Raw genomic sequence first — 13,191 nt, 5'->3', positions numbered from 1 at the left:
TGTGAGGTCATCAGACTAGATCCTGGAAAAATATCTTGATAGAAAAAAAAAGGAACCAAGATTTGCTAAGTAAAGGAAGAAAATGTTGCCTATTTCTGTTGGGGGATATTATTTCCAGGAGTGTGACTTTTGTTTACACTGCATTTGTTTAACTCTGTGACACTCTGTTACTCTGTCTGTCTAAAACACCTGATATCCTAATAAAGAGATGAATGGACAACAGCAAGGACAGGTGGGGTTGGCAAGCCGAGAATATAAAGAGAGAACAAGCAGCAAGAGAACAAGGAGAGGAGGACATCAAGGAGCCAGTTACACAGCAAACCATGGAGAAAGAAGTAAAGTAAGGTATACAGAAATAGAGAAAGAAAAGCCCAGAGGTAAAAGGTAAATGGGATAATTTAAGATAAGACAAGCTGGCCAGAAGCAAGCCAAACTAAGGCTAGGCATTCATAACTAAGAATAAGCTCGTGTGTGATATATTTGGGAGGAGGGTGGTGCCCCCCCCCCCCGCACAAAGCCAAAAGAGTAAAATATCCTACAACATTTCATAATTTTCCCTATATTTTTCACTAACAGAGGCAGAATTTCTAAGAACCAAGTAAGTCCTTTCCTAACAGAAACCCAGGCTAGCTCAGTTCAGGAAGTAGAGAAGACAAAGTACTTCAGCAGCCTGAAGCACCAACTCTGAATCTGTGGGTGGGTCTGCCCTCCAGCTCCTAGCACTTCTGTCACCGCTCCCCAGGCCCAGGGCCTGCAGCCTCATCTTCTCAGGGCCCCTCCAGTTCTCCAGAGGGAACATGATCGCTGATGTAATCTGAGGGAGTCAGAAGATCCGCCTAGGCGTGCTGGTGCCACTGCGTCTGAACTGCACCATTGGAGTTGCTCTTTCCATGCTCGCTGCCTGTGACAGGCTTGTAAAATGCACATGCTGATAAGAGGGACAAATAAAGCATGGATATGCATCCTAAGTAATTAGTAAGTTGTCAGCAATTTCCTCCAAAGAGGAGGTGTGAACCATCTGAAAGGAATTAAAGGAAGAAAGGGAAAGTATACTTTCTCACCATTGTATAAATTCTGGTCTTCTCATTAAGTAAGGAGGCCACAGTTAAAATTCTTCCTGCCGGGATGGAAACCACAGGAAGGATTCTGGGAAGTGTTAAGGTGTGACAGGAAGAGCAAAGGCTTTTAATATGGGCGTGTTTACAGGGTTTCCATTCTGTCTCATACTAGCTAAGTGACTCTTGGACATATTGTAGCTCATAACAATGTTTGTGAACCTTGGATCACTGAGGACAATGTCTCCTGTCAGAGTAGTGGTGCAGATCAGATTAATATATTCAGGTATTAAGACCAAATCTAGCATACCATGGGACACTTTATATGACACCCGTCATCTTGAAAAGCTGTGCTAAAGCTGTGAGTTTCATTGAGCACTCCTACACTCTCAGCTGTGTAGCCTTAAACCACCTTCTAGGCCACTGGAGCCCTTAGTCCTATTCTCTGCCACACAGGGACAATCAGCCCACTGAAACTAATAGAAGGGGCACACAGAAAGTACACAGTGAACATTCAGCAAATAAGACCCACATTCTTCTTATTCCAACTCCTGTCTAAATTCCAACTGGCCTCCTCGCTTCTTTCCTGGTCCCCAACAGTCATTCTCACAGACGTTAGATTGAATGTTTAAAACATAATTAAAACGACAGCCCTGGCATGCCAAAAGTCACCCAAGCCCCACCCACACAGCCCAGAGTGGGCAGGTGCCACTACAATGAAAAATTTATGATGGAGACGTGGGAAATATAGAAAAATGGAGCCGAGCACGTGCTAGGGAAAGAGGTGGGAATATGATGGCAGTGACAGGTGACAGAAGCTAGAGTCTATATGCTGCCATCGTGCAGCAGGGTAGGGAAGAGTACAACTGCCTGGAGCTCATGCCGATGCAGACTCAGCCCGCTAACCTGCTAACCTGCAGCCCAACTGCAGGATTCTCCTGGCTCTGGACAACGAAGGAGGCCTGAAACAAGGAAAGTATGACTTTCTGGATTGGGCCTCCTCAAAGGACCACTATGGTCTGTGATACCACCGGAGGCCATGTAGGTGTCAGAGGTCCATGCTGCTGCCCCAGAACATATGCAGTCTGTGTCGCTGCCCAATGCCTTGGTGATGTCTCTAAATGCTGACTTCCTCTATAAAGGTCAGCTTCCTGCACTTTGTATTTCTTCTTCTGTCATCTGCCCCAAGTTTGTCCTGAACTGGGCGTGGTGAGGGACGGAAAGCATAACCTCACATGGTCTTCCAGCTTCATACCTGAGGGTCCCTAGTCATCAGCTTCCAGCAAGCTTCCAGGGACACAGGAGAAGTAAGCCAAGGACACATAATTAGAATATATATTTTAACGTACAGATATAAGAAAACTAGGTACGTTTAGCTAAACACAGTCTGAGAACAGGAAAAGAACACGTACAGAGAAAGTGTATTCAGCCTGCAGGTCTCGTCATACCGTGTGGCGTCACTGTTCATGTCCCTTCGCCTCGTTCCTCAGGGACAACCGAGAAACCTTTACCTTGAGAGACCTTTTGACGTCCGGATTTCCTATCATTAATATTCCCTCTTCAAAATAACAAAGAGCCTACTTATATATACTGATTCTGAGCTAAGTTTAAATGCCAGTAAATTAAGGATAAAGGTAAAAATAGAAATATGGACTGAATAGTACCTGCACAAAGGAGACAGAAAATACCCTTTTACTCCCAGAACTCACTCAGCCCTTAAAAGGGAGGAAAATATCTTTTGAATTGTACCACTTTTTAAAAATTTTTATTTTTATTCATTTAATTTTTTTATTTATATGGATGATTCCACCTTTTACAGAGTTGTTCATTGCCAAAAGCAGATAAAAATCAATGAATAAAATAAAGGTAAAATAATTTGATGACCACACTTATTATTTCTTAATTATCTTATAAAATACTACATGAAGTTTTCTCTATTTATGGAGGTTTTATGTTCAACCCAGCATATAAAACCTTGCGACTGAAAGACTGTAGGCTTAATTTATGGATGCCATGTGCTGGGAGTTGGGGCTTGAAAATCAGCAGCTACAGACCTTCCCCGTCCCCTGGGCAGGCATCCACTCCTCTCTTCATGGGCAACAGAGGGGCTGTGCCATCTGTTCTAAGATGAGGGGATGAGGAGCAGCTGGACAAATGGACTGCACGGCCCACACGGAAATCAAACCACACCGGGACAAAGCAACATCTTGGCAGATGGGAGCTAGTGTACTCTGACACAATGCTTTTGTTTGGTTGGGTGTTTAAAACTAGAGTACTTTAGGAATGGAAGCCAGAATTTGGGGGATGCCATGGCTTGACCTGAGCTACCCATCTTGGAAATGTCTTTAGCTATACAAACATAAAGTAAGGATTTTTCAGATATACTAGATTTAGTATCCTAAGAGGCCCTCTTATCATACAATAAAAATGATGGATAAAACGACAATAATACGTGTTTAAATGTATCAGCGAAGTAGTAAGGAGGTACAAAGAATCGATAGGCTAGAAAGAGAAACAGAAAAGCACAAAAATGTTATGGTTATCCTTGGCTTCCTCTGAGTCTAAAGCTTCAAGCACCTGCTTGGTGAACGGAAGACAAAGCCAAAATTGCCTAATTTTAAAAGTCCAGACAAAGCCGGGGAAAATATGAGTCAAAAGAACAAAGCAAGAGCATCCTGGTGTACTGAAGACACTTGTCTGTCTCCAATTTGAAGCCAGATAGAGCAGGAAATAAAAACTCCATAACCTCAAGTTGGTCCTCACACGTACTTCATGGTCTGGATTTAGGACCCCACGTGAAAAAGCTCTGAAGTTATCGGTTTATTTTTAGACTCCTCTCAACTAATTCAGGTCTGGCAAAAGCAGACCCTCTTCAGAGAAATGTACCTTCAGACAGAATCTCAGAAAATTACCACAGATGAAACACAATCAAACATAGGCTCCTAACAGAGTCTCAAAAGATACAGTGGAACAAGCCCTTCGGCATTTGAAATCAGACTCACAGGCACAAACACCCATAAAAGACGCGTGTAAATAGGTACCAGTTATATAACATAAATTATCCAATGATATAAATAAAAGCCAGTGAAAGGGGAATAAAGAACTTACACAAATCAGTAAGGAAAGCAGTAACAACCCCATAAAGAGAAAATGAAATGCAGAGGTATTTGTGGAGGCAGCACATGGGGCTAACGGCAAAGCCGTTATAGAGAATGTAAGTGGGAAATGTTCCATGTGACTCTATAACGTATGAGAACGTTCTGTGGTAGTCAAGACAATGAACACTGAAGACCCGAGCTTTTCAGGAATAAGCAGAGATGCAGGGTAACCAGTGGTCGTGGAAATAGAAACAAGTGTGTGGGAACATGCTTCAGATGACAGTCAACCAGAACAGGAAAGAGGGAGGGGTAGCTGTGGCTTACTGACAAGATCCTGACATTGTTTTAAATGGGGGTGGGGGTACAATGGCTCAGTGGTTAAGAGCACTGGTTGCTCTCCCAGAGGACCAGGGTTCAATATCCAGCACGCACAAGGCAGCTCAAAACTATCTGTAACTGCACTCCTGGGGGTAACCAACATCCTCTTCTAGCTGTTGGGGGTACTGCACATACATGGTGCTCAGACATGCATGCAAAATGCCCATAAACATAAAAATATAAAGGAATAAAATCAGGGAATAATAAAGAAGACAGAAGACATACTATGTAGAAACAAACAAATGAACTGGGTCAGGAGCTAAAAAGATGATTCAGAGGTTAAGAATGCTTGCTGCTCTTACAGAGGACCACAGTTCAATTCCCAGCCCCACAGCAGGGGGCTTGGAAGCAGTTTAACTCTAGCTTCAGGGGATCTGACATCCTCTTCAGGACTCCATGGACATCCTCACACGGGAGCACATACCCACACATGGACACACACACTTTCACAGAAATAAGTAAAATAAAATAAATGGAGGCTTAAGGGTGCTTATCGCCTACAGAGATGGCAGACGAAGAAGTCAATTAAAAAAGCAGGTAATGCATAAGCCAGTAAGCCCATCATTATCTTTCTTCAACCCTCTTACACTCTACCCTGCCACCTGAAAACTACATTTCATAGCTCATAAACCTTGTGGAGGACATTACATCAACTAGGGGCCTATAGTTCCAGATACCAAGAGGCTGAGGCAGGAAGATCATATGTGACTATGAAGAAAAGGTTACCTTGGGTGATATAGATATAAAGCCAGTGCATCTACCCCAACCCCATATATAAAATCACCAAAGGTGACTAAAATTAATACCCTTGAGAGAGGAGATTGCCTCAGAATGGCTGATCCCTTCTGAACCACTTGAGCAGGTATATATTACTCTTGACTGGTACCATTTTCAACTATACACAAACATACTCCTCTGGAGAACTGCCTGCTGTAAGACCTATCTGGAGCCCACACCAGAGACGCTTGAAGACACAGAGCACTGAGCACGCTTACAGATTCCTTCAGGCTATGGAAAAGATTTGTCACTTGTATTGGATTAATAAAACACTGATTGGCCAGTAGCTAGGCAGGAAGTATAGGTGGGGTGACCAGAATAGGAGAATTCTGGGAAGAAGAGAAAGGTTCAGTCTGCAGTTGTCACCCAGACGTAGAGGACACAAGATGAAAATGCTTCACTGATAAAAGGTACCAAGCCACGTGGCTAACACAGACAAGAATTATGGATGTAAGAGTTAATTAATAAGAAATTATTAATTAATTAATAAGAATTACTTAATAAGAAGCCAGAGCTAATAGGCCAACCAGTTTATAATAAATGTAGGTCTCCATGTGTTTCTTTGGGACTGAATGGCTATGGAACTGGCGGGACAGAAACCTCAGTCAACACCCTCATGTCATAGAAGACAGATGAAGAGACACACTCAATATCTTCTTCCATTAAGTGCTTCAGAGGGCTTTTATTACCTTATTTTAAATCATAGAATTATTTTTTTATAATTTTACACTTAGCTCATGTACAATTACATACAAATTTAACTCTAACTCCTGACCTAGTAGTCATTTAACTATAGATCATTTTTAAAGTTTAAATTCCAAACTTCTTGTGGCCCCAAAGACGGGAGGATGAGGCGGGGGGGGGGGAGGATTCTGGGTGCAAGCTGGGAAGGGACAGGAAGAGAGAGGCAGTATCCGGGGAGAATAACCCCAGCAGGAAGAGCAGGAAGTGTGCTGGTGGCAGGGGGAGTTGTGGAGTCTAAATTCCAAACTTCTTTTGAAGCAATACTCACCTGGGTCCTAGTCATTCCTAAAGGCATTGGGGAACTCGCGGACTCCAGTACAAGCAAGAGTGTCTAACAAAACACAGCACCTGGCTAGAGGCATAAATATATCTGCGAATGATCCAAGGCCACTTCTAGCAGTCCTCAGGATCCATCCCTGGGCTTGCTGGGATGTTCACAGAGACAGGCCTGTGATCACAGCACATGCCCAACTATACTGCTATAGCGCTATACCTGAACTCTTCACAACCACACCAACCTGCTGCTCTGGTCCTCTTCCTCCACTGTCACTCATCTCTGTCACTCATCTCACTGCCAACAAGCCTGGCTCCCTTGCAGGAAACATCATCTTGACTGCTTGTCTTACACTAATCTTCCACATATACTGACACACAAAGACTGCACTTCCTACTGTTCACCCCAAGAAAGGGGTGCTCAATGCTGTTCCCTCTTTTTCCTGAATGGTTGCTGTCTGATCCACACAGCAACTGGCAGGGATGTTAGCATCTGCCTCATTCCTTTCTCTCTGTTTTGAAGGCTGTCACACAATCCACTTGTTTTTATCTTCCATTAGCCACTCCAGGCTTCATTCCTGATGATGACATCACCTGAATCTGAAAAAAAAAAAATCCAAAACCAATCTACCAGACCAAGAATGTGACCACCAATCCCTGGCTCTCCGGTTCTCTCCTCTTCAAGCTAATCCTGGCCTCCATTCTTTTGTTTCTCATCAGATCCACTGCTACTGTTAAGATTTCCTGTCCTTTCCTCAACCACCCTCATGCTGCATTATTTCAGACATTCTCTTGACATCGGTACCCAGCAGAAGCTATCAATTCCACCCTCCATCTTGTACCAGCTGAGATATTCACATTAACTCTTAATTCTAAACTGCTGGAAATCTGCACCAAAAGTATCATCAGCCAGTCTACTTGACCCTCAACAAATACACACGTGCAATGTCTCTGTTAGATGTCTCTCTGAATCCTGAGTCCTCTTTAGCTTGTTACTAAGTTCCTTAGAACCTTCCTGAACAAACTTTAAAATCGTGTGTGTGTGTGTGTGTGTGTGTGTGTGTGTGTGTGTATGTGCGTGTGTGTGTACACACCTTGTGGGTGCATGTCACAGTATGTATGTGACAGTCAGTCAGAAGATAACTTTGTGGAGTTCTCTTCCAAACACAAAGGAATATACTTTCTTCTCTGCACCTCACGAAACTTTCTCTAAAATTGACCACATACACAGACACAAAGCAAGTCTCAACAGATACAATAAAAATGAACTAACCTACTGCATCCTATCAGGCCACCATGGATTAAGTGGGAATAGTAACAACAACAGAAACAACAGAAAGTTTGCAAAATCACGGAAATGGAACAACTCTCTACTGAATGAAAAATGGGTCAAGGAAGAAATAAAGAAGTAAATTAAAGACTTTGTAGACTTCAATGGATTCAACATACCCAAACTTATGGGACATGATGAAGACAGAGCTAAGAGGAAAGTTCACAGCACTAAGTAAGTGCCTCCAAAAAGAAAGTGGAGAGATCTCATACTAGCAACTTAATGGAAGACCTGAAAGAAAGCTCTAGAACAAAAAGAAGCAAACACACCCAAGAGGAGTAGACTGCAAGAAATAATCAAACTGAGAGCTCAAATTAACAAAACAGAAACAAAGAAAACAATACAAAGAATCAATAAAACAAAGAGTTTGTTCTTTGAGAAAATCAAGAAGATAGACAAATCCTTATCCAAACTAAATAAAAGACACACAGATAGAATCCAAATTAACAAAATCAGACACAAAAGGGGAGATATAACAAAAGACACTGAGGAAATTCAGAGAATCATAAGGACAAACTTTAAAAACCTGTACTCCCTCCACCAAATTGGAAGATCTAAAAGAAATGGATAATTTTCTCAATAGGAACCACTTACCAAAGTTAAATCAGGATCAGAAAAACAATTTCAATTGACCTATAGCCCCTAGTAAAAAAAAGAAGCAGTTTTTAAGCTTCACAAACAAACAAACAAACAAACAAACAAAGAGCTAAGGGCCAGATGGTACTAGACTTTCAAAGAAGTGTTAATGCCAATACTCCTCAAATTAATTCCACAAAATAGAAATAAGAGAAACATTACCCAATTCATTTTATGGTGCAATAGTTTCCCTGATACCCAGAACACATAAAGATTCAACAAAGAGAGATAATTACAGACCAATTTCCCCTATGAACATAGATGCAAAAATATTTTTTAAAAAAACTTGCAAACCAAGAATACATCAAAAAAGATAATCATATAGGCTTCATCCCAGATATGCAAGGATGGTTCAATACAAGAAATTCAGTCACTGTAATCCACCATATCAACAAACTAAAAGAAAAACAGCACATGAGTATCTCATTAGGTGTAGAAAAGACCTTTGACAAAATCCAACACCCCTTCATAATATACATGATGGAGAGGTTAGGGATACAAGACATACAACATAATAAAGGCAACTTTCAGCAAGCCAATAGACAACATCAAAATAAATGGAGAGAAACTCAAGCAATTTCACTAAAATCAGGAACAAGACAAGGCTGTCCTCTCCTTATCTATTCAATATACTATTTGAAGTTTTAGCTAGAGCAATAAGGCAACTGAAGGAGATACAATTTGGAAAGTAAGAAGTCTAAGTATTGTTATTTGCAGATGATATGATAGTACACATAAGTGACCCTAAAAAATAACACCAGGGAACTCCTACAGATGATAATCGCTTTCAGTAAAGTAGCTAAATATAAATTTAACTAAAAACAATAATAAAAAACATATCCCTATATACAAATGACAGACTAAGAAATAAATCGGAAACACCTTTCAAAACAGTCTCAAATAATAATAAAAAAAAACTTGTTATAACTCTAACCAAGCAAGTGAAAAACGTATAAGAAAAACTTCTAGACACTAAATAAATTGAAGAGGATATCAGAAGATGGAAAGATCTCCCATGTTCATGGACCAGTAGGATTAACATAGTAAAAATGACTATCCCATCAAAAGCAATCTACAGATTCAATGTAATCCCCATCCAATTTTCAACACAAATATTTACAGACCTTGAAAGCGTAATTCTCAGCTTCATATAGAAAAACAAAAATCCCAGAATAGCTCAAAAAATTCTAAATAATAAAAAACTGCTGAAGGCATCACCATCCCTGATTTCAAGTTGTATTGCAGAGCTAGAGTAATAAAAATTGCATGGTAGTGACCTAAAAACAGGCATGCTGATCAATGGAATCAAACTGAAGATCTAGACATAAATCCACACACATATGGACACCTGATTTTTTTTATAAGAAGCCAGAAATACACACTGGAAAAAGAATAGCATCTTCATCTTCAACAAATGGTGCTGGCCAAACTGGATGTCTGCATGTAGAAGAATGCAAATAGATCCATATTTGTCACCCTGCACAAAACTCAAGTCAAAGTGGATCAAAGACCTCAACATAAAACCAGATACACTAAAGCTGGTAGAAGAGAAAGTAGGGAACAGCCTTGAATGCACTGGCACAGGAAAAGACTTAACACTGACAGTACAGGCAATAAGAGCAACAACTAATAAATGTGACCTTGTGGAACTGAAAAGCTTTTATAAGGCAAAGGACACCATCAATAAGACAAAGTGGAAAAGATCTTCACCAACCCCACATATGTTGGACAACTAAGATCCAAAATATATAAAGAAATCAAGAAACCAAATAAGTCAATTTAAAAATGGGGTATATAAACAGAGAATTCTCAGTAGATCTAAAGAGAGAATTCTCAATAGATCTAAACAGAGAATTCTCAATAGAGGAATCTCAAATAGCTGAAAAACGTTTAAAGAAATGTTCAGTATCCTTAGCCATCAGGGAAAAATGAAAACCAAAACTACTTTGAGATTCTATCTTATACCTGTCAGAATAGCTAAGATCAAAAACACAAGTAACAGCTCATACTGATGAGGATGTGAATCAAGAGAAACACTCCTCCTTTGCTGGTGGGAGTGCAAACTTGTACAGTCACTATGTTAATAGAGCAGTTTCTCAGAAAATTGGGAATCTATTTACCTCAAGACCCAAGCTATTGCACTTTTGGGATATACCCAAAAGACACTTCATCCTACCACAAGAGTACTGGCTCAACTATGTTCGTTGTGGTTATTCATAATAGCCAATAACTGGAAACCTCCTAGAAGCCCCTCAACCAAAAAATAGATAAAGAAAATGTGGTACATTTACACAATGGTTTTATACTCAGCTGTTAAAAAGAGATGACATCATGAAATTTGCAGGCAAATGGATGAAATTAGAAAAAAATCATCCTGAGTGAGGTAACCCAGAGCCAGAAAGACAAACATGGTATGTACTCACTTGTAAGTAGATATTAGCTGTTAAGTAAATGATAACCAAGTTACAATTAAACCCAGAGAGCCTAGGTAAAGAAGAGGACTCTATGGTAGCAGTTCTCAACCTGTGGATTGCCACCCCTTTTAGGGGTCAAACAACCCTTTCATAGGGGTTGCTTAAGACCACTGAAAGACATAGATATTTACATTACGATTCATAATAGTAGCAAAATTCCAACTATGAAGTAGCAACAAAAATAATTTTATTGTTGGGGGTCACCACAACATAAGAAACTGTATTAAAGGGTGGCAGTTTTAGAACCACTGCTCTAGGGGGTATACATGGATCTCCCCAGGAAGGGAAAAGAGAATGTATTTTTGCATAGGACTGGAGACAGGTGGGGACAGAAACAGGAGGGATCAGGTGTGGGAGATATGACGGAGAGAGAGAGTACAGGGAAAGAGAGCTGGAATTGGGTAGTATTTGGGGTCAGTGTGGAAACGTAGTGCCATAGAAACTTCTTGGAATCTATAAAGGTGATAGTAATGAGAATTCCTAGTAAAGAGGGATAAGAAATCTGAAATGGCCCATCTCTTGTAGCAGACAAGGCTCCCAGTGGCAGGACTGAGCTCCATTTGGTAGAGCTGTTGGCCAAGGGTCCTGTGGAGATATCCTAACAACCCAGCCTGATGCTAGGACATAGGATCACTCTCTGCGAACTGACAGCAGGGCCTCCCTTGCTAATGACAGCATCCACACAGCTCACTGAACACAGAGCGGTAGCACTGTTGCCTGTATGGAGCCTTTGTTCCTAGGATACAGTCTCTTTGGTGCAGGAAGGTACTCTGCAGGATATCAAAAGAGAAGCATGGACACCAACCCGGCCACAAAACCTCTGACCTACACTCTGTCCTGCCTGTAAGATGTGCTGGGGCAATGGTGGCACAGAATTTGTGGGAGTGGCCAACAATGATTTAACTTAAGGGCCACTCCACAAGAAAGAACCCATACCTTACACTGCTTAGATAGCTAGGAACTTGAAACTGGATAGCCCAGAGACCTATGGTAGAACCAAACAAGACCGGTCTAACACAAACAAACAAACAAACAAACAAAAACCAATGAAATGATTCCTAACAATATCCTGCTATATTCATAGATCGGTGCTTTATCCAGTCATCATCAGAAAGGCTTCCTCCAGCAGCAGATGGGAGGAGGTGCAGAGACCCACAGCTAGATGCTATGTAGGGAGACAGTCTAAGTTACTGGATCTTTCTCCTTGGAGCTCAGGGAATCCCACAGAAGAGTGGAAGGAAATGGGTATCAGAGGGGATGGAGGATACCAGGAGAACAAGACTGACTGACAGAGGATATGGGCCCACAGAGACTGAAGTGGCAAGCATGGGGCCTACAGGGGTATGCACCAGGTCCTCTGCATATATGTCCCTAGCTTGGTGTTTTTGTGGGACTCTGAACTGTGAGAGTGGGTGTCTTTAACTCTTTTGCCTGCTCTTGGGGCTCTTTTCCTCCTGTTGGGTTGCCTTGTCCAGACTCAGTGTGAGAGCTTTGCCTTGTCTTATTGTATTTTATTTTCTTATGTTTGGTTGTTGTCTCTTAGAGTCCTGTTCTTTTCCTGAAAGATGAAGGGTGAGTGGATGGCGGGAAGAGAAGAAGGGGGTGAGGGAGCCTAGGAGAAGTAGAGGGAGGAGAAATTGTAGTTGGAATGTATTTTATGAGAGAAGAATCTTTTTTAAAAAAATAGAATAACTAAACACTGTCCTAGAAATACAACTGGTTGGGTTATTTGCCTTACTGAAAAGCGTATTACATGTGGTGCTGAATTCATGAGTCAAACCACACAGGAAAGGGCTGTGCACAGGTTTGTGGTAGAGTGGAAAATTTAGGCAATCTTTTCCCCCACAGTGCATGCAAGCACTGTGCTAAGCCATCTGTGAAGACCAGGTTAAGTGAGTGTAGCACCGACGGGAAAGCAGCACAGCACCCACTACAAAGGAAGAAAGCAAAGCCAGAAGCCAAATTAGTCGCTGCTCTGCAGACAGCTACAGATACCTCTCGGGCATTTCCTCCTGGAATAGGGTTGTCCTGACTCTGTGCCTTGAAGACCTTGGAGAGACCTCACGAAGGGTAAAGTGTGTCTCCTCCAGAATTTAGAAGCTACAAGACTAGGTTGTGATTCCCATCTGTGGAACCTAAACACAAAGACTGGCTGGAGAAAAGCCTGCCTGGAACTGACAAGCCCTTCCATGGTGGGCAAAGGACACGCTTCAGGGAAATCCCAATTTGAATCCTGAAAACCACAAGCCAGGGTACCTTCCCACAGGAAGGAAACAACAAACTGGCAGAGAGTACCAATCCCAGGTCATCACCCCCATCACCACTATAGGAGCCATGTGAAACCAGGCTCTTGTCACCTAGTGCCCCCGCTCTCCTCAAGCCTGACAGAGACTCACCAAAAGCAACACCTGGAGTGCAGGGAGGAG

The 13,191-nt window shown here is 41.7% G+C and overlaps 1 protein-coding gene across 2 annotated transcripts in view; it reads right to left on the bottom strand.

Moving 5' to 3' along the window:
- Positions 1-13,191, bottom strand: part of Dst (dystonin) — a 391,633-nt gene that overhangs the window by 312,473 nt on the left and 65,969 nt on the right. The gene's annotated exons all lie outside the window — the stretch shown is intronic.

Source organism: Arvicola amphibius, chromosome 9 (assembly GCF_903992535.2).
Source record: "Arvicola amphibius chromosome 9, mArvAmp1.2, whole genome shotgun sequence".
Taxonomy (NCBI): domain Eukaryota; kingdom Metazoa; phylum Chordata; class Mammalia; order Rodentia; family Cricetidae; genus Arvicola; species Arvicola amphibius.
The sequence above is the reverse complement of the archived record's forward strand: the minus strand, read 5'-3'. Positions and strand labels throughout refer to the sequence as shown.